Below are 23,407 nucleotides of genomic sequence, written 5' to 3' on the forward strand. Positions count from 1 at the left end.
TGTATGAATGTATGATCCATATAATTTAGGACAATTAGCTTATCCCTAAATGACAGCTGGGTTTAGGGGCGAGGTTTGGTGCCATGCCTCCTTTTTTCATACGACAGTAGTAAAAATTTGTACAAATTAGCCATTAAGATGACAAAGATCAAATAGTTACATTTCCTTGTGAGGGCAGTGCATGATTCAGTTCTTTGGGAACCGACTGGATTGTTGTAAGATGGGTGTTAATAACAAAATGAAAGAAGATTGACAAATAGTTAAAGAAAGAGCATGAAAGATATTCCATGTGACTACAAGTGAAGAAATGTTATTTTAAAAGGGGGAGGGAAGGTTAATATTTGATTACAGATTTTGAGGAAAAATAAAATTCAACAAAATAATGAAGTTCATAAAGTTTACTACAAGCATTACTAAAAAAATAGGAAGAGTACAATTTGATTTCATTCCGCCTTTAATGTTCAACGGACAAGGGCTTTACATTCACCAGCTTTGCCACAATGCCGACTCAGAAAGCTCAATGGACCATGTCATGACTGCATTAGGACACAGTCCAACACTCCAGAAAGTGACAAGAGCGCAAAGGCTGTCAACAGCTGCAGTCGTCTTCAAAAGCAGTCGATAAAAAGCGTGTCTCTGAGAGGCGCAGACTGTCTCTCACAGCATTCCCGCATGTCTGAGCGTTTACGCAGAGATAAATCACAGCACTTATTAAAATAAAATCAGCAACACATTCCATCTCATAGTCGAGCTCATATTCTGAAGAACAGACTCTGGCGATGTTTCTTTTGTAAATGTGACTTTCAACCCCATAATGTCCTATTCCAGATTTTCAGCTGTCACATGACCTCTAAGGGGCAAAGTCAAGCCTGGGATTTATTTCTCTCCAGTGTCTACAAGTTAACCTGTCAGACCATTGACCCTTATCTGTGTCCTTTACAGCTTCACTGTTAACTTCCTGCAGTGGATTTATGTTTATGTTTGTAAGACTTTGCAAGAATCTTTTCGAGATTTCTTCTTAGGCATTTTGTGGATCAAATGTATTCTTCAATATCCCTGAAGCTTATAATATAATATAATGTAATATAATATAATATAATATAATATAATATAATATAATATAATATAATATAATATAATATAATATAATATAGGACAACGCAGTGGCACAGTAGGTAGTGCTGTCCCCTTACAGCAAGAAGGTTTCTGGTTCGAGCCTTGACTGGGTCAATTGGCATTTCTGTGTGGAGTTTGCATGTGCTTCCTGCGTTCACGCGAGTTTCCTCCGGGTGCTCCGGTTTCCCCCACTGTCCAATGACATGCGTTACAGTTAAATTGGGTAGGCTAAATTGTCCATATAGTGTATGAGTGTAAATAAGTGTGAATGGATGTTTCCCAGAGATGGGTTGCAGCTGGAAGGGCATCCGCTGCGTAAAATGCTGGATAAGTTGGTGGTTCATTCCACTGTGGCGACCCCGGATTAATAAAGGGACTAAGCTAAAAAGAAAATGAATGAATGTACAATATAATAACATCCCCACACACACACACACACACACACACACACACACACACACACACTCATACACTATGGACAATTTAGCCTACCCAATTCACCTGTACTGCATGTCGAGGCTCGAACCAGCGACCCAGCGACCTTCTTGCTGTGAGGAGACAGCCCTAGTGCGCCTCTGCTTCGTATATAATATAATATAATATAATATAATATAATATAATATAATATAATATAATATAATATAATTTAATATATTGTTATATAATATAATATAATATAATATAATATAATATAATATAAAATATTGTAATATAATATAATATAATATAATATAATATAATATAATATAATATAATATAATATAATATAATATAATGTAATATAATATAATATAATATAATATAATATAATATAATATAATAAGTTACTCTGGGCCACAAAGCCAGTCTTATATTAAGACGGTATACTTGGAAAAAGCTAAAAATTCAACAATTGTTGATTTTTCTTTTATGGGATCATGTTCTTTTTTATCTGTACATATTTTAAAACCATAGACTGTAAAAGATATAGACATAGTACCTGTGACGTCACCCATAGGTTTCTGAAGAACCCAAAAGAAGCTAAAAAAATTTCACCCCCCTCACAGTTGGTATAAAGGGTAATATTAGCTATATGTACCAAAATCGTTCTGTGTACCAGGCTGTAAACACCTTATTTTACTTGTGTAAAGTTGGCCATTTTAACAATAGGGTCAATAGAAATGTGCTCTATTATGGGGCCAGGACTAGCGGAATTTCGATGAATTGCCATTTCAGTTACTTCCGTAATTGTTTTACGAGGAAGAGTGACAGGTTAATCAACACTGATTTTTGATTACTGATATGTATTACTAAGTACTTCGTTGATTAATCCATCCATCCATTTATTTATTTATTTAACTTCCTTGAGATTCCAGATTTTTCAATAGCTGTATGCCAACCAAATATTACCCAAACAAACCTTAATATATACCCTAACCCCTAAACCCTAAATAACTTCTAAATCTAAATTTCCAAAAGTTAAAAATTTCCAAAAGACACTTATGACTGGTTTTGTTGTCAATGATCACATATATTCATCCATTTATTTCTTGTCGACTTAGTCACTTTATTAATCTGGGGTCGCCACAGCGGAATGAACCGCCTGATAACATATAATATAATTTAATAGAATAGAATAGAATAACAAAATAGTAACATTTAAAATGTACTTCTGTTTTTGACAAATCCTCTTTGTTCATCCAGTGAATAAAGTTTCATCACATCAGAGAGAAATAAAGCTGCAATCCCAAGCAATAAGTTCCAGCTCCAAAAATGAACACATCATGTGCGTAATGCTTTAGGAGATATTCCAGAAGCTAAATTGCTAACAAGATACAAGAAAAGCCAAGGTCATGCGGCTGATTTCCCAGAACACACACGTAGACCATCATAATAAGTACTTTAAAGCACTGTAAGATTCTTTGGATCAAATAAACAAGCTGCCCTGCATTTGTGCAAGACTAAGGAACACAACAGCAGTATAAGAACATACACAAATAGCCCCGCATAGCTCTCTCACAGCCTCTTCAGGGGTTTGTGGGAGGATTGACAGATCCACACAGAGGAAGAAACTCCCACACTGGACCATGGAGGGGTTTCCCTGCCTTAAGCTATGGGGGAGAGATGTTGCTATTTCCTTCTGTCCACATCCAATTTAACAGTGATTAATAGCTGAAAAATCTGTCATGAATACAGCACATTTATGCAAGGAAACATAATCAGACAGTGCTTGTTTGTAGTGTCAAGCTTTAAGCAAAGCCATAGGATTCCCTATGAACCATTGGAGTATACCACTGCTGTCAAATGTGTGCATAAGATTCATACATAATGCACATTATTACATTGGATATGTGAGATGTCAACAGATACGATTTTAAGGGGCAGCAGGGCAATCATATAAAAGTGCCAATAGAAGAGGAATGTTCTGAGAATTACCTACTAGAAAAAGTGCAACAAAGTCAATAAACTGAATAAGGCTATGAATAAATAGAGCTGATGATAATCAAGTAAAGGTGATCAACTAATGGCACTCTTGCCAAATGTTAAGACATGCTTTTTGTGCCTTTAAATTGATTATTACCCCAAAATTTAAAATTCGGTCATCATTTACTGGACCCTTTACTCGTTCTAAACCGGTTTTAATTACTTTATTCAGTTGAACAAAAAAGAAAAATGTTGGAAACCTGTAGCCATTGACTTCCATAGCCATTGACTGTAGCCATTGACATTGACTGTAGCCATTGACTTCCATATATATATATCAGGGGTCACCAACCTTTTTGAAACTGAGAGCTACTTCTTGGGTACCGATTAATATGAAGGGCTACCAGTTATTAAATAACACATCTTTCTTAATTTACTTTTAATTATATGTTATTATTAATAATTAATAATATTCATCTTTGTGAAGACATTGATCATGTTAAAGATTTCTCACAGTAGTTGTCAACAATCATTTAACAAGGTAGATAAATATCAATTTGCAACACTTCATTTGTCTGAAATTGTTTTTAAAGTTTTTTTAATATATAACTTACAGTAATTTTCAAATTTACACCAATGCAAGTGTGATTAAAAAAGACTAACTAAAAATATTAGATGCAGCTTACTCATATGTGGTGCTATGGTGAGCTATTTTCTAGAACAGGCCTGCAGGCAACTCATGTGAACCTGGCGGGCTACCTGGTGCCCACGGGCACCATGTTGGTGACCCCTGATATATATATTAGATAGTAAACAATCTGTGGTAAGGAGTGACAACAATGATAGTAATGTAGTGATAGTAATAATGAAAAGGACAACAGTAATGACAACTGACAACAACAACAACAATAATAATAATAATAATAATAATAATAATAATTACAAGTACTACACTAACTACTACAGAAAAGTACTAATGTTACAACCACTACTAAAACTACTACCACGTCTACTACAACTGATACTACTACAATGACAACTTCTATTGATACTACTACTACAACATCTACTACAGCTGATACTACTACAACATTTACCACTACTACAACATCTACATTGACAACATCTGCTATTTCTGATACTACTATACAAACGACAACTACTGCTACTACAGCATCTACTTATTCTGATACTACAATGATGTTTACTATTAATGACACTACTACAAACACTTCAACAACCACAACTACTTCTACAATCCCTACTACCACTACTACAACAACAACATCAACCTGAATAATGACAATGGCAGAAATACCTAGTATAATGATAACGAAGTGATAAAAGGAGGACATAAAAGCAGTAATATCTGTTGATTAGTTAATAGTTAATAGTTAATAGTTGTTGATTTTATGCTTCCATTGAAATGGTTTGGTTTCTTTAGTGTTTAGTAGTAAAAAGAAACTCATAAAAATTTGGAGTCAGTCGAGGGAGAGTAAAAAAAGAGTAAATTTTCATTTTAGAGTGGACTACCTCTTAAATAATAATAGTGTGCATACAGTACATGTGGTTGTGTGATTGATGCAGTATGATTAATCATAGAAATAACTGTTTATGGTTTTTCTAGTGTGTCCATTAAGGGGAAAAAAAGAGGAAATGATAAACGCAAAACTGGGACCAATATAAAAGAAGACAGTCCAAAAAAGAAAGAAATCCCACAAGGCTGTATATTTAGATTGATCCTCTGTTTAATTTGGGTTCAAATTTGAGATGGATTGCAAAATAATGTGTTTGTTGCAAAACGTTATAAAGTTACTATTAGGGTGCATATTTATTTTAGATGCTATTTTGATAGAAACCTCCCACAGATCTGGCTAGTAAAGGGCCAAATGAGATCTTCCCCTTAAGGAATAGCTCAGCTGAAATGAAAATATAATTTACAGATTACACATTTATAAAGAATAACAGATAACAAAACAAAAAAAAAATAAAACAAGACTTTATATTTAAATAAAATGCATGTCAGTTGGCTGTAATGCTGTTGCTTCCCCATATTCAATATATAGTATATACATTTCATTCATTCAATTTATTTTCCTTCGGCTTAGTCCTGTTATTCATCAGGGGATGCCACAGTGGAATGAACCTCCAACTTATCCAGCAGTTGTTTTACACAGCGGATGCTCTTTCAGCTGGAAAACATCCATACACACTCATTTACACACATACACACACTACGGCCAATTTAGTTTACTCATTGTATATTCACCTATACTGCATACTACACTGCGTGGGTTTGGAAACCTACGCGAAAACAGGGAGAACATGCAAACTCCACACAGAAATGCCAATTGGCCCAGCTGGGATTCAAACCACTGACCTTCTTGCTGTGAGGTGACAGTGCTAACCACTGAGCCACTATGTCGCCCAGTATACATTTTCTGGAGAAACAAAGGAAAGTCATGCATGTGTGAAGCCCTATGAAGGTGCTTAAACAAACTTTTCACACTGTTTTCCATTTGTTGTGCCACATACTACAATAATAGATAATTTAGGTGCATTCTGCATTTATCCAACCAATGAGATTTGCATCAATGACATTGATCTGGAGATGAGTGATGTACTGTAAAATGTGAAACTGAAGCTTATGAATAGCCACGATTAACCGTTAAACCCAAGACAATTATGAACAGTGTACAAAGTTGAGCAAAATTATGTATGAAAATTATGAAAGCATGAATGTGCACAGGCCAGACGACTACCTCTGGGATCCCTCCACATACAGCAACACTCCCACCTTATTCAAAGCCCTAAAAGGTACCAAAAAACATCCTCAAAACAGACCATATGCCTTTAATGATTCAATCATAATAATATTAAGCTACATTAAAATCTATAAAAATCTAAAATATAAATAACGACTTTATTTAATAGTTTATTCTCCTGAGCGTCAGTATATATGAGCCGAATAATGGGGTGTGACCAAGTTAGGACGATTCTAAGGGCCCACGCCAGAGTTACTATTAGGGGGCCCAATCAATTCCCTCTTCTCCTGCTCTTCACTTTCATCTGTGAAACACTGAACCCCCGGCTTTTCGCTTTTATCCACTAAACATAGGCCCTGTGATGGCCAGCAGTGCCTCTGGGTGTGACAACAACAGTCAAATCCAAATGTGGCTTTTACTTATAGTAGTCAGGCAGGCAAGGAGCAAATTGTAGCAATGAGATAATTTAAAAAAGTAAACAGTGTAACAGGTGAAAATTCAAGGCAGGAAACGAAGCTTAAAACACGAAAAGGCGAGGCAAGGAGGGAAAACGCCTAGTAATGCTCACTGCAAGAAAACAAGACTAACACTGTATGTGGTGTATAGAGTCCGTGTAATCAGTCATAATCAACTTCAGCTGTGTGTGTATAAACAGGAGATGAAAACTGGTGTGTTACTGCAGGACATGATGGGGTAGGTATTTAAGGTGAATGACAGAGGCTGCATCAGAAATCGCCTACTACTCAGTAGGTACTGTATTTGAATTCGAATTGGCTAATTGACCATTGGAAAAGTACGTTCTTTACAGTATGAATGTAAGCAGTTTGAATCGAACTCGTATGTACTACATCCGCTCTTTTGTCATGTTCACATGATCTATCCGCATGTAATATGTCGCTTCATTCTCATTCACAAATTCCCTCGAGGGGTATCATGAGATAGTGTGGCTTGCATCAGATGCTCTCTCACCAGAAGTAGTAGGTCATCTGGGTACATCTCACATACTGTTTTTCGAGTTCTAAGAATTCGGACATACTACTCGAATTGCGTACTGTTTTTAGCGTACTATATAGTATGAAAGAATGTGATTTCAGAAGATCTGCGAGGGCTACATCCCTGGTGATCACAACAAATGTATACCCCAGATGCTCACACGTGACTTCCTCTGTTTAAAACAAAACACAGGCACATCCGAGGTTTAAATCAGAGGCGAAAATATGAATGTGCACCCTTAACTGATGCTGAGGAGAAGAAACCATTGAATGAAGTCCTTATTTTTAGTTTTATGTGTGCACAAATGTATTCGTGTAGCTTGATAATGTTCCAGTGTGTATGTTCTAGTACCGTTCTTTGAACAAGGCATCTAAAGTTGTTCAGATTTCATCAGAAATGGTCTCAAGGCATGAGGGTGAATAATCAGTGACATATTCATATATATATATATATATATATATATATATATATATATATATATACATATATGAAGTAACACTTTAATGATTTCTGGAAGATAAAATAAGGTCTCTTGATTTGATAACTAAGGATTTAGAATGACAGGGTGAATAATCTAACAATCTGAGTAAGGTTAAGTAAGAAGACTTTCAACCGGCATGAAAATGTTTCTGAAGACAATCACGTTTAATAAACTGTCACCAAACAGTTTCTATGTGTGCAGATACAGGAACGAGAAGCGTGGAAGAACATTGCTTTGACTATTTGTTGATTGAATTTTCTAACTTTATTCAAAAATATTAATTAAAGTCAATGATCATTATCATTATCATCCCTTCAGTCACTTGCAATACAGCCATAATAATAATAATAATAATTCCTTACATTTATATAGCGCTTTTCTGGGCACTCAAAGCTCTTTTACACAATGGGGGGGAATCTCCTCATCCACCACCAGAGTGCAGCATCCACCTGGATGACGCGACGGCAGCCATTTTGCGCCAGACTGCACACCACACACCAGCTGATTGGTGAAGAGGAGACAGTGATGAAGCCAATTGAATATGGGGATGGTTAGGAGGCCATGATGGACAGAGACCAGTGGGCAGATTTGGCCAGGATGCCGGGGTTTTTAACGACCACAGAGAGTCGGGACCTCGGTTTAACGTCTCATCCGAAAGATGGCGCTCACTGAGCAGTATAGCGTCCCTGTCACTATACTGGGGCATTAGGACCCACACAGACCACAGGTTGGGCGCCCCCTGCTGGCCTCACTAATACCGCTTCCGGCAGCAACCTAGGTACTGACCGGGCACAGCCCTGCTTAGCTTCAGTGGGCGACCATGTGAGAGTTGCAGAGAGCTAGCTGCCGGCATAAAACTGCATCTCATGCCAACATCTCCTTGTGAGAACATTCTAGTTACTACATCAATTATGTGTTTATGAGAGAGCATTAGTAAATGTGGGTTTGAGTTTGGAGTCTTGCCTATTATATGGTGTTGTCACAGCCCACTGAACTGTAATCGTTCCAAACAGTGGGTGAACACTTTCCAAAACAACTCAATATGACCACAACAACATCTTTGCCTTGCTAAATACAGTGTCTCTCATAAACCTCAATGCAATAAACTAGACATGACCCTGTGTCGATAATGTAATTGCATGCATATGATAATAAGAATTCCTGCTAATGCAATAATCCGAGGCATATGGAGGTTTGGAGGTGCTCCATATTTTGCTCGGACTCAAAGGGGACGGTGGTAAACTTAATCTGATTTATTGGACAAAATATTTTCCTTGTTCTTGTGGGAAAGTCCAGGACTCTGAGAAAATTCACAGTGAGGTCCCATTGGAACAAGAGCACAGGTCAGACTCTAAAAACAGGAGTTGTTGGCTGAAACGTGAGAAGAGAGGAAGGTGGACAGAGAGCACAATGCTAAGAAAAGACGAGCATTCAGAGGCAGTCCTCTGTGTTTAATCTTGCTCTAATGCAGATTGTGAGGAAGCTGGTCTTACATAAGGTGAAGAGGTGCTGTGGGGCGTCTACGCTGAACAAGAAAGATTTTCAGTAAAAAGAGATCAGTAAAAGACAACTGATCACAATAACAAATAATAAAAAATCAGGATTAATCTACCAAATACTTATTGTTTGACTCTTCTGAAATTAAACTATTAGCATTAAGTTGACCGAAAAAAAAATAATATATACATTTTTTTTATGTTATTTTATGCAAAAAAAATTATCTAATTGACAATTTATATTATAGATTGTGAAGCAATGTCATCAGCACATATTGTAAACACTTTACAATTTTTGCAAACATTACAATTTTGTTTTACAATATGTAAAACCAAGAAACCAAGCTCAAGTATATAGATTGATTGATTGATTGATTGATTGATTGATTGATTTATTTATTTATTGTTTTGTTGGTTGATTGAATCATGATTGATTGATTGATTGATTGATTGATTGATTGATTTATTGATTTATTGTTTTGTTGGTTGATTGAATCATGATTGATTGATTGATTGATTGATTGATTGATTGATTGATTGATTGATTGGTTGATTTTTTATTTAAAAATGGTTGGTTGGTTTAATGATTGTTTGATTGATTTATAGTTGATTGATTGATTGATTGATTAGTTTGTGGGTTGATTGATACATGATTGATTGTTTGATTGTTTGATTGATTAATTGATTGATTGATTGATTGATTGATTGATTGATTGATTGATCAATTGTTTTGTTGGTTGATTGAATCATGATTGATTGATTGATTGATTGGTTGATTTTTTATTTAAAAATGGTTAGTTGGTTTATTGATTGGTTGATTGATTTATAGTTGATTGATTGATTGATTGATTGATTAGTTTGTTGGTTGATTGATACATGATTGATTGGTTGATTGATTGATTGATTGATTGATTGATTGATTGATTGATTGATTGATTGATTGATTGATTAAAGTTTTATTGATTGATTTGTTGTTTGGTTGATACATGATCGATTGCTTGGTTGGTTGCTTGGTTGGTTGATTGATTGATTGATTGATTGATTGATTGATTGATTGATTGATCGATCGAATAATAATTAATTGATTGGTTGGTTGGTACTAAATATGCCATAAGGCCTCTTTCTTCATCAATTACTGATTAAAACTCCGTTCATATGCTATCTGCTTTAAATGTTTTGCTAATCTTCAAAAATCCCACAGAACAGAAGGAAGCAGTTATAACATCAAACTAAACATTGTCTTAATGTGTTTTTTAGCCAAGACAGGCTCTAAGCAAGAGGTTTGTGAAGGCTAACATGAGTGTTGTGGGCCAAAAGGCGTTTGCCGTTTCCTTTCGGCCTCAAGAGAACAAATGCAGATGAAAGGTAAGGAAATGCTTTCTGCTGATTTACTGCCACAAATGTCAAGATTGTCAGGCCTACATACACAAACATGACCATTGTCCTAGTGTTGTCGTGATACTGAAACTTTGTTACAGTGCCTCTAAAATATATTGATTTGGTACTGTTTATGACACCATCAGAAAATACTGTCACAGCAATGCTTTTTAATATAAAATGTATATGCATATAAAATACGTTTTTTTAGTAAAATAACTATGCATTAGTGTTATTTTTATTTTATTTACGTTGTTTTTATTTACTTGGCAAAGTTAAAACCTAAAGAAAAACACAAATTAACACAAATATACAGATTAAAACAATGCTTAACTCTTAGCCTGTGTGATCCAGAAGTAACAAATCCATCAAAGATGCTTCAACTGGCCCGATTAAATGAGTTGTATCATATTGTTTTAAGCATTAAGTATCAATATGTATACAAATATTTGGCAACACTACAAATGCAAGCAATTTTACCCACAGAACTAAAACACCCTGTTCTTTCCTATTACTCGCAGGTAAAGCACAGGAGTAAAGTAAAGTCATGACTTCCTCAGCCAAAATGCCACGACATTCTCTCAGATCATGCACACGTGCTAACAATAACCCCACATTGTTTTGGAGGCAGGAAATCTCCACACTTGATGTCCCGACCAGATCAGGAAGGACCGGGATGGAACATCAGGTCATTATGTTTTCGGAACAGACGCAGTTGCTGTGCTCTATATTTAGGGCTGGGATGTCAGACAGGCCTCAGGTTTAATAATTAAAATAACATCTGTGTCTGGCTTCAGTCTGATACATTTCCAACGGGTTCATAAATCCTGAAGGTTTCTTCAACCACATCCTCAACGGCGCAAAGAAAAACAGAGTGGGTGTCAAAGGTCTTCTGAGGTTTATTTCCAACGGATTAAAAAGAAATTTGAAAAGAAAATGACAAATAAAAGTAAAGCTGAGTTGAACCAGGGGAGGTCAAACAATGTTGTTTTAGTTTAATGGGATTTTTATCAGACGTATAAAAATTAATAGTTCACTCCTGCACTCGAAGGTTAGAAAATATTTATTGCAGCACTACTTAGGAGTTTTAGTCCTCTTAGCATGCACTGACATTGCTGATTTAAGCTAAAAAGCATGATATAACCATAAAGAGATCATTATTGAATTAAAAACACACAAAAGGTCATTTTAGCCAAGAGGTAGATGGCAAAACTACACACATATAATTGTGAGGGAGCCATAGGTGACGACAAGGCGGCAGTGAAAAATCCAATTGCTTAAGGTTTATTAACATAGCTGAAGACAGGCAGGATCAAACAATCAGAAAGGCAGTCCAAAAAGGCATTTAAACAGTCAGAAATCTGTGGAACTTGCAAAATTTAACAAAGATGATCTCTCAGTGTTGTTTAAATATGATGGCCAACAGGAAGTTACCACTGAAGAAACACACAGTCAGTATTCGGGAAAGGACTCCCTCTGGTAGTTGGGTGAATGACCACAGCTTTATTTGTTACATTAATTCATTTATTTTCACTGTTGCCTCACAGCATGAAGGTCGCTGGTTTGAGTCCTGGCTGGACCAGTTGGTATTTCTGTGTGGAGTTTGCCTGTTCTCCCCGTGTTTGCGTGTTTCCCTGTCTTTCCACTCATACACACTTACATTCACACACACACTACGGCCAATTTTGTTTATCCAATTTACCTATACCACATGTCTTCGAACTGTGGGGGAAACTGGAGCACCTGGAAGAAGCCCACGCGAACAGGGGAGAACATGCAAACTCCACACAGAAATGCCAACTGGTCCAGCCAGGACTCGAACCAGAGACCTATTTGTTGGAAGGTGACAGTGCTAACCACTGAGCCACCATGCCACCTAATTAAACTCCAAATTTTATTTGTTTTATTTAATAATTTGTGCTACTGACAACCGTAAAATACCATTTTAGGATTATATATACTGTGTAAACACACACAAGGAACATTGTACAGTTTAACATTTACAAAATATAAATTACATTTACAAAATTTAAACATGTTTAGGCAAGTTCCCAAGAGCCTGTGTTCGATCAGGTATAAGTTCCCACTCGGTTATAAAAAATACTGCAAAAATACACACATACTGACCAAGCATATCATCCAAAATATGATAGAGACTTGCAGTGAGCTCCTTTGACCAGTGCAAAACCAACATAAAATAAAACTTCAAGGATGTTTACTTTACTTTACTTTACTTTACTTTACTTTACTTTACTTTACTTTACTTTACTTTACTTTACTTTACTTTACTTTACTTTACTTTACTTTACTTTACTCACTTCACTTCACTTTAAATAGGCATGAGGGATTTGATTACATGGATAAGGAGAAGTTTTTAATTAGTGCTGATAAGATAATTATGACGCTTTTGTATAATTACGTCCAGCTGCACGTGTTAAAGCAGCAACACTGTAAACAAACTTTCCATGCTGCAAAACAAGGGGTGGAGCGACCAATTACAGCAATCAAGACCAGATTCAAAAGGGAAAATATAGAGCAGGATGAAAAGAAACTACTTGTGTTTATCTGTCCTGAGGGTTATCTTTCTGTACCGTCCTCATGCTGGAGCAGCGGGCACTGTGCTTTGTCAGCAGTGATTTTAGCGCAGATACAGACAGATTACGAATGATGTCACATCAATTAAAATCTCATTTGAAATCCTAAACACAGAAACTCAATGTACGAAAGCATTACAGCATGAAACCCAGAAAAGAACACCCATATGGACAATAAACAGTTCAAAATTATTCGCCCTCCTTTGAATTCTCTTTTTCAAATATTTCCCAAATGATGTTTAACAGAGCAAGGAAATTTTTCACAGTATGTCTGATAAAATTTTTCCTTCTGGAGAAAGTCTTATTTGTTTTATTTCGGCTAGAATAAAAGAGTTTTAATGATTTTTATTTTCATTTTAAGGTCAATAAGCTAAATACTAGTATGTTGAAAAATATCTAGTAAGATATTATGTAGTCGTCATGGCAAAGATAAAAGAAATCAGTTATTAGAAACCACTAATTAAAACTATTATGCTTAAAAATGTGATGAAAAAATATCACTTCTATTAACCATTGAGAAAAAAAATACAATAATTGAATATTTTAATATTATTTAAATATCCCAATAATTAAAGAGGACTAATAATTTCAACTTCAACATATCATATGGGCAATTTAAAAAGTTTAATGTTTTATGTTTCAGGTTTATGTTGTTAAAAGACATTGTTTACCATAATGCTTTTTCATAATTCATACGAGTTCAATATTACACACCATTACTGCAATGCAAACAGAAACATTAATAACAGCATCATGAGAAAGTTGCAGTCTTGAAAATGCAGTGTTTACATTTTTCATTTCATTAAGCGATATTTTTAGTTGGACCTGGAATCATTCAATTTTGAAAAGTGTTTTATATTTTAATAAAACGCATTTTATATTTCGACATTCTCAATCAGACATTTGCCATGCAGTTGTAAATAAAGTAAGAAATATAAATATATATGAGAGAGTAGTATATTAGTATATTTAAAAGAATAAACAAGATTTTACTTGTTGGCAAAGTACATAATCTATTAATTTATTGAATTTACAAAAAAAAAAAAAAAAAAAAATATATATATATATATATATATATATATATATATATATATATATATATATATATATATATATATATATATATCATGATATACAAATGAAGTAAAAAAATAATAATTTTATTCTTATTTAAATATTTTCCAAATAATGTTTAACAAGAGCAAATAATTTTTCACAGTATGTTTGATAATATTTTTTCTTATAGAGAAAGTTTGTTTTATTTTGGCTAGAATAAAAGATGTTTTTTTTATTATTATTATTAAACTATTTTAAGGTCAATAATTTTAGCCCTTTAAGCGACATTTTTTCAATTGTCTGCAAACCAATAGAAAATAAAATAATTAGCCTAATTACCCTAACTTGCCCAGTTAAGCCTTTAAATTGCATTGTAAGCTGAATACTAGTGTCTTGAAAAATATCTGGTCAAATATTATGTACTGTTATCATGGCAAAGATAAAATAAATCAGTTTTTAGAAATGAGTTAATAAAACTATTATGTTTAGAAATGTGTTCTTTTTGTCAGTCAAACTTCTGGAAAGTAGGAAGTAACTTCTGTGACTGATCGATAGCGGTGACTGAGACATGCAGACGGCCAAAACGCTCGGCTTTGTTTAAATTTTAGTAACTATAACTTAGACTTTTTATTCAGTTTGTGGTCTCATTTTATCTGTAACACTGTAAGCTATGACATAGACTTGCCTTTTACTACAACTATGGCATTTTCACATGTAAGTACCATGGTAAGCATTTTCTGCAAAACTTACACATATTTAGCAAATACATTCTTTATAAGCTTCCCACTGAAAAACAACTAGCTGCAATGGGTGCTTAGGGGTTGTAGCTTTAAACTGATGTTTTTTCAAGATTACTCATGTTCTTTTTGGTGTAATCTATTCATAAACATTGACATGTGGAAAAACAGCGCCTCAGTGCGTCCTCGTTGGGGTGCTGGGAAAAGGGTTAAACAGATATTGGGGGAAAATAAAGGGGGCTAATAATTCAGAAGGGCTAATAATTCTGACTTCAACTCTATATCGTTATCAGGATATGAGATGACTTTGAGATTTTTGTCATATCGCCCAGCCCTGCCCACGGTTCCTGGGTTCAAGCAGTGTGGACCCCCATGAGAAATGTGCATGAACCCATCCCTACTGGTCGAATGAACAATAGAGGGATCAAACGGCATTTGAAACACAGCATTCAGAGCACTGGACAGCCACTAACAATGATAATCTGTTCTCTAAAAAATTGCACAGAAGCCTGTAAGGCCTACTTATAAATGCTCTGCAGATTTTAGGCAAGTTCAGAGATCGTTTCAAAGCTTCTGTGTCTTGAAATCACATGAATCTGTAATTATTTTAGTCATAAACTCAATATAATCTGTCTTTAGTGACTCTTTTTTTTTTATCTGCCTGCAGCTTGTTGACTGGATCTTTTACAGTGATGCCATTCTTGCTAATGGAGTTTACAGATGCCTCCTTGTGTGATGCTCTCTGCAAACACTCCTGTGGAAGAGTTGGCATGAATTTTGGGCTAATGTGGTTCAGGTGAGACTGTGAAAGGCCAAAATAGCATGTGGCAGATGGCTCCATGACAACAATCTGAGCTTATGGACAAGTAAAATTTTCATGAAGACAAAACAAAATAACACTGAATAAAACATTTGAAGTGTAAATTAAATGCTTAATAGGTATTTAACCAGAAAATGTGTTGGTTTAGGTTAGATGGAGATATTACAATTATATAAAAGTTAATTAGAATAACTATTAATAATATTAGAATAATATAAGAGATATTTGTCATACTAATAAGTCATCGTCCATTTCATAAATATTCTCATTTACACATTATCAACTGTTAATGCTGTTCCTTCAGCTTAGTCTTTATTTTTAAAAATTCCAACCATTCCAGCATTGATAGAGGCCAATTTAGTTTATTTAATCCACCTATGGGTGACGCAGTGGCGCAGTAGGTAGTGCTGCTGCATCACAACAAGAAGGTCGCTGGGTCGAACCTTGGCTCAGTTGGCGTGTCTGTGTGGAGTTTGCATATTCTTCCTGCGTTAGCGTGGGTTTCCTTCGGGTGCTCCGGTTTCCCCCACAGTCCAAAGACATGCGGTACAGGTGAATTAGGTAAGCTAAATTGTCCGCAGTGTATGAGTGTGTGTGTATGTGTGGATGTTTCCCAGAGATGGGTTGCGGCTGGAAGGGCATCCGCTGTGTAAAAACATGCTGAATAAGTTGGCGGTTCATTCCGCTGTGGCGACCCCGGATTAATAAAGGAACTAAGCCGACAAGAAAATGAATGAATGGATGAATAATTCACCCATAGCACATGTCTTTGAACTGTGGGGAAAACTGGGGAACCTGGACGAAACCCACGCCAACATGGAGTGAACATTCAAACTTCACACAGAAACTCCTCTTTGCCTAGCTGGCACGCGAATCAGGGACCTTTCTTTTTGTGAGGCGACAGTGCTAACCACTGATTATTAGTGTGGTATTATTATGTGTTGTTTCATAATTTAACCTTAATATTGTTGTCCAAAATGCCTGCCACTGTTTCATTTCAGTATAATTTTATTGTATTCACTTAATATTTTTATTAAAAAAAAAACGTACAACAGCAAACGTTATTTTTTTGAGTCTTTTCCTCTTCATAAGCCCCATACACTTTTGATTAAACACTCAATATTTCAATATTTTTTGTAAACCGCCTTTAAATGCTAGTTGTTTCATTCATTCATTCATTCATTTTCTTGTCGGCTTAGTCCCTTTATTTATCCGGGGTTGCCACAGCGGAATGAACCACCAACTTATCCAGCAAGTTTTTACACAGCGGATGCCCTTCCATCCGCAACCCATCTCTGGGAAACATCCACACACACACACACTTATACACTACGGACAATTTAGCCTATCCAATTCACCTGTACCGCATGTCTTTGGACTGTGGGGGAAACCGGCGCACCCGGAGGAAACCCACGCGAATGCAGGGAGAACATGCAAACTCCACCATTGCTAGTTGTATTAAGTACAAATATGTAAATGGAACTAGAAACATTACATACATAACTGAAAAGACCAATGACTGACTCTGAGAATCTACAACACATGTTACTAATCCAAGCAATTCTCTAGCAGGTGGTTTGAAAATGAAAACATTTTGACACATGCATCATATAAACAGCTCTATATGTACAGTATGATATAGTAACCTTGCTTGGGTGATTTCCTGGTACAGTCGTGTAGTACGAACGCTAAGTCAATATAAAAGAGATTCAGTGTTAATATTAGTTGATTCGGTAAGTGTGCTTTCAGTTCATGCTTGCTTTTATTGATTGATGCTTTTAGTTAGATTTAGGGTTTACAGTATGCAATATGTTATTTTCAAATGAGCATTACTCTTCATATGGTACTTGCCTAACATTAAATTTCCAAACTGGCAAGACACCATTACTTGTACTCAAATATTGTCACATTTATGTACATGTGTTATAAATTATAAATATTCAAAGAGTTTAACTTTATAGAAACACAAGAAACTGATTTTTTTTTTCTTTTTAATGAGTCAGCATTTTAGAATCTTCCAGAAGTTCATTTATTGTATTATTTAATTTTTTTTTAAGCCTGTTTTGTATGAAGCATTTTTTTTTCTTACCTTGATACAGTCCCTTTAACTGAGACCCAAAATTCTGTTAAAGTGTGGTCAGACAGCTGCTTTGTGATTTTCAAGGAAGGATTTGCGAGGAAAAGCATCAAGGAAAAGTGTTATGCTGAAAAATCATATGTTGAAAATTCTTATAAAATGTTTCCAATGTTGCTCATTAATGACAAATGTAGCAAGCTGACCACCCTCACTACCTTTTTATGCTTTATGACCTAGAGTTAAAACAGTGCTGACTAGTCTAAACTTTTTACAGAATGTTTTAAGATACACAAAGACAGCTGCATAAACAGACCAGCAAGAACAATACAAGCCCTACCAGTTTCATTAGGATACATGGTGAGAAACAGAAGGTCCAATCTCTCAAAAAGAGAGGCCACCAGGTCAGGAAGAAGATAACTGTACTTCTATTAAAGAACCAGAGACAAAATAACACATTCCAACTACACTATCTGACTTTTCAGATAATACTAATTGCACAAATTATTTATTTTATTTTATTATTTTATTTTTTTATTTTATTTTATTTTATTGTGTTTTATTTTATTTTATTGTGTTTTATTTTGATTTATTTTATTTTATTTTATTAAATAAAGCCACGTCCCTTACTACTTTTTCTGAGAATGTAGTCAAGTCTTTTTGTACCAATAGAGTTTATTTTGTTTTGTTTTGTTTTGTATTGTTTTATTTTATTTTATTTTATTTTGTTTGTTTTATTTTATTTTTTTGAGTCCATCTCCCCTACTAGCTTTTCTGAGAATGTAGTGAAGTCTTATACCTATAGATTTATTTTATTTTATTTTGTTTTATTTTATTTTATTTTATTTTGTTTGTTTTATTTAATTTTTTTGAGTCCACCTCCCCTACTTGCTTTTCTGAGAATGTAGTGAAGTCTTATACCTATAGATTTAATTTATTTTATTTTATTTTGTTTTGTTTCGTTTTGTTTCGTTTTGTTTCGTTTTTTATTTTTTTTTAAAGCCACCTCCTCAACCAGCTTTTCTGAGAATGCAGTCAAGTATTATTATATCTAGAGATTTTATTTTATGAAGTCATCTAAAAAGAATATAGTCATGTCTTTTTATACCTAGAATACCAAATGCCATTGGTGATCTAAAATAAAATAAATAAATAAAGCACTGTGCCCTCAGTTTACAATAATATTACCACAGGCATCCTCTCTGAGTCATCCTTCTGTGATTGACAGGGCAGATGTCTGTCTCATGCATTATGGGCCAGTAGAGCTGGCCAAGTCCCAGTTAGCGAAACCAAATGATCTGCTATGGGTATTGCCTAGGCTTCAGCCCACATTCCTGCAGAGAAAGCCAGGGATGTGGGATTCCCTGTGTGCCTTGGCTGTTCCCCCTCAACCCAATATGAGGCAATCGATACCTCAAACAGTGTGAAATAGACAGGATTTATGACAGCAAGAGGGAGCAAGTACATTGTGAGAGCGCACAGATTAAAAAACTTAATTTATCAGATTTTTTTTTTTTTTTTTGCATCAATTTATAGTAATAATCTCTCTTGAATAAATAATATACTAACTCAATTCCTCAGAGTGGTACAGATCAGTATAGAACATTACAAGAAAGTTCAGAACATTTAACCCTGATCAGGCTTGTGTTTTAACTTCCAATAGTACCCTTACTTGGTAGGTGTAATTTATGCTGAAAGTACCAATCAATGTTATCCTCACAAGAAGAAAAAGCCATAAACAACAATGGAGGACATACAGCAGGTCCTGATCTTACTTTTTTGTTTGTGGTTGTTTGTCAGTTGAAATAACTGAGTATATTGAAAAAAAAAAGGTGAGCTACAGTATAATGCTCTGAAATGAAACGAAAATAAAATAAATATCTATGAATTTGAAATGAACATAGATTTTATCCAAGCCACAATATAGAATTACAGGCCAAGGTGGAATATTATTAACATATTTAACCAAAGATTTAAGTCAAATAATTTAACAGAAAATTATGTGAGGGACATGCTAAGGTGTGCTGAACAGGTGTGTGTACTCTTATAGAAAACATCTATTCAAAGTGTGCAACGTCTCACTTTGCCTCTGGTGTTTGACGGTGCACAAACCATGAAAATGTCTTGAAATTAAACATTTGGACATTGTCTTGAGGTGTACTGTATATGCAGGCAGAGTGCCTTAGTGACCCACTAGTGACGATATACAGCCATATCGTACTGCTACAAGTATGATATTGCATTTATACAACAGTTCAACGGCATACTCATGCATGTAAAAAAGAAAATCAAACATGGAAAGTCTCAAAAATACTTTTGCACGAGGAACTTACACCATTCATTCACATCTACAGCTGACCGTTAGAACAGCAGAAAGCATTGCTACTTCACTCACATCCTTTTAGAGCTAGTATTTGAATGATTCTCTAGCGTAATGTCTAAAGTGAAGACAAAACAGGTGATTTTGCTCACATTTTAAGATTAAAAGGCAGAAGACAGATGTCCCAGAATTTATCTGTTGCAATCGGAAGATCACAATAATTAACCCTCAAAAAAAATCCAAAGAAAAGCAAACACTAGCAAATTACTATGGTAGAAATTTGCTCTGCTCAATATGACAGGCTGATGGCCGCCGATGTGCTAAATCTCTGAAAATGTGAATATTTAAAATAGGCACTATTTTTATAAATAAACTGCAGTTGCAATCTAAACAACTAAATTCTCACCTTAAAACAGCCTCAAAACTGCAGTATGTTGTTCAACAGCTAGAATATTTGTCAAACTGTAGTGAGTTTATTGATCTGCTGTCACTCTAAGTGGGCGGAGTAATTGCAGAATATCACATGACTATCAGCCAATCAGATCCGAGAACCAGACAGAACTGTTGCTTAAATAAATAACCACATTTATAAATTACATGGAACACATGACCTTGACATTGTTAGTTCCATACTGGACCTTTTGAGCTACAACAAAACACAAGCTGTGTGTTAATGTGCACTTAAAAGTATCCCATGAGAAACGAGTGATAAAAATGGCAAATCTTTAACAAAATTCCTTATTTCTCAAATAACAAACAAGCGGTTTCCATTATGCTTGCCCTATTTATCACTGCTCTAACAGTTTATGGAAATGCACACTTTTTTGTGAACTTTGAAAAGATTTAAGATGGAAACCTTGCTACAGTTAAGTTCTGGGTATACTTTTCCATGCTCCACTTCATCTCATGTACAGGCATGTTGACACAGCTTTCAAAGTACCCTCAACCGTGGATGGGTGCAGATGGATGAATTCGACACATGCATTACTGAAGACCTTTCACCTCACATCTGCACTCTTATACATTTGGACAAAAACTGAGCTCTCTCTTTCTCTCTCTGTGTGTGTTGACATCCAGAGAATATTCTGATGGCAAAAACGGTCTCATGAAAACTGTGCAGACCACAGAATACACACAGCTGAAGTACATGGTGGGCTTTATGCCTCCTCATTTCAGCAGCATTAGTAAATACAGTGAGATAATCCAATAAGTAAAGACTTGACATAATGGCAAAACGTATTACACACTGCGGGCAGCGGATCAATAGGTTAAAGGCACAAGTGCGGTGTTTCCCCCAGGACCACCCAGTAAATAATAGACTTACAGCCCATTAAAAGGCTTTTTACAAGCTGTGTGTTTGCGGTCGGATTACTGCATGTTAAAGAGTATAACATTTCACATTATGTTTCACTGTCTTAAAATTATGGTCAGCACGTAATGTACTTTCCTTCAAACAACACATTACTAAGTGATTTTATACTCAGCTATCCCAAAGAAGTGATTACCATAATCACAAATTGCCACCTGTTTCAATGCAGGGTGAGTGTAACCCCACTGGTCCTACACCACCCAACCAGCTCCGAGCTGGGATCAAACTGGCAACTCTCTGCATGGGAGTCAGTTGCTCTAACTAGGAGGCTAAAGACCATGGCCTCTAGCATTTATCGCTAGAGCACCTTTGCAGGTTCAGAGGAATGAGGTTTACCTCCACAGCACTTTACTAGCTGGCGTCTGTAACACTCGCCCCCTAAACCTTACTCCCATCCAGAACACAGCACTTATGTAGCCCCGATGGTCCTACACCACACGCACCAAGCAAACTGGAAAGTCAAGGTTTTTCTTGAGATGAAATTCGGAGATAAACTAATGGAAGTTTTATTTTTTTTATTTTATTTTTTTTCCCCAGGCCTTGTAAACTTAACAACAGCCCTCTTGATTGGTCAGGGTTTCTCAGTTTAGCTTGGGGCTTCAGCTGACATACAGTCAAAGGGAAAAATACAGAGGATGCATTTACAACCATTACTAAAGTGTCATTGAATTGATTTTAAGATAAAAAAAAATGTTAATAGGTTCTCTTATGTTTGATGGTTCACTTTAAGTGAGCTTATTTCATTCACATCAAGCATCCTGCTGAAAAGGTTTCATCTAAAAGAAAGCAATAATTTCCAAAAAGAGTTGTGTGAACTTTGGAAGGAGAAAATTGTCTTTATAGGACAAATATTGGAGTCAAAGTTTTCCATGACTGTATTATTTCTGTTTGCAATTATTTGTGCAGAGCTCCAAACATGACGTGTAGGGGAAAAATAGATATTACAGCCAAACAGTAAATCTAGACCGATTGACAAATTCATTGACTGATTATTTGTTTACCCATTCTGTTTTTGGCAAAACAGGCTCATTCTAAAAGCGTGGTCCTATATACATTTCTGAAAATCGCAGAAGTATGTATCGCTGCATTTTGTCTTCAAAATGAATGCTACGGTGCGGTATTACCCTTCGCATGGACGGCTTTCCCACTGTTACCAGTTTGTCCAGTGACTTGCAGCATATGTCAGCGGACTTGAAACGCAGAGAGGAGTTGACCATGACAATGGGGTTCGAGTTCAGCAAAGAACGGTTCCAGAAAGCAGACAAGAGAAAAACAAAAGCCAAAAAATAAAATAAAGAAGTAAATAACTGGGTGAGAATGTGGTAAAATCTGAAAACATGGTAAAAATCTGGCTTTTCTTCTGGATCACCTTTAAAAACACTGTCGGTTGGGTTTAGGGAAGTGGGTGGCTGTTGGTCAATCTGTACTTTTTAAAACACTGTTGGTTGGGTTTAGGGAAGGGGAGGTGGGGCAGTGGTCAGTTGGTCAGTCAGTCGACAGCCCCCTAGTGGATTTGCATGAAAAGATCAGGTGTATATAGTACTCGTTAAAGAAATTTGAGATCTCAAAAAGCGACTTCTGGTGGACTCCTGAAAACAAAACCTGCAAAAAACTTCCCTCCTGGGACGTATTTGGTGCTCTCCAGAAACTTATAAAGGGGTATGTTTTGAGAATGAGTCTTGGTTTTTGGTTAATTGGGCCCAAATCCACTTAAAATAATAAGTTGTAACCGTGGTTATTATTCAACAAAAATGAGGGAATAAAAAAAACAAGGAATACATACACACAAGGTTATATTCTTGACCG

The 23,407-nt window shown here is 35.5% G+C and overlaps 1 protein-coding gene and 1 long non-coding RNA gene across 2 annotated transcripts in view; one reads left to right on the plus strand and one right to left on the minus strand.

Moving 5' to 3' along the window:
- col4a1 (collagen, type IV, alpha 1) overlaps positions 1 to 23,407 on the minus strand; it is a 101,097-nt gene that overhangs the window by 65,313 nt on the left and 12,377 nt on the right. The window lies entirely within an intron of this gene.
- LOC147842267 (uncharacterized) lies at positions 8,602 to 14,036 on the plus strand. The gene is made up of 3 exons (XR_015499216.1): positions 8,602 to 12,217; positions 12,475 to 12,810; positions 12,969 to 14,036. It is a non-coding gene; the product is annotated as an uncharacterized LOC147842267 (long non-coding RNA).

This window comes from Danio rerio, chromosome 9 (assembly GCF_052040795.2).
Source record: "Danio rerio strain M-AB ecotype USA chromosome 9, GRCz13ab, whole genome shotgun sequence".
In the NCBI taxonomy this organism is placed as follows: domain Eukaryota; kingdom Metazoa; phylum Chordata; class Actinopteri; order Cypriniformes; family Danionidae; genus Danio; species Danio rerio.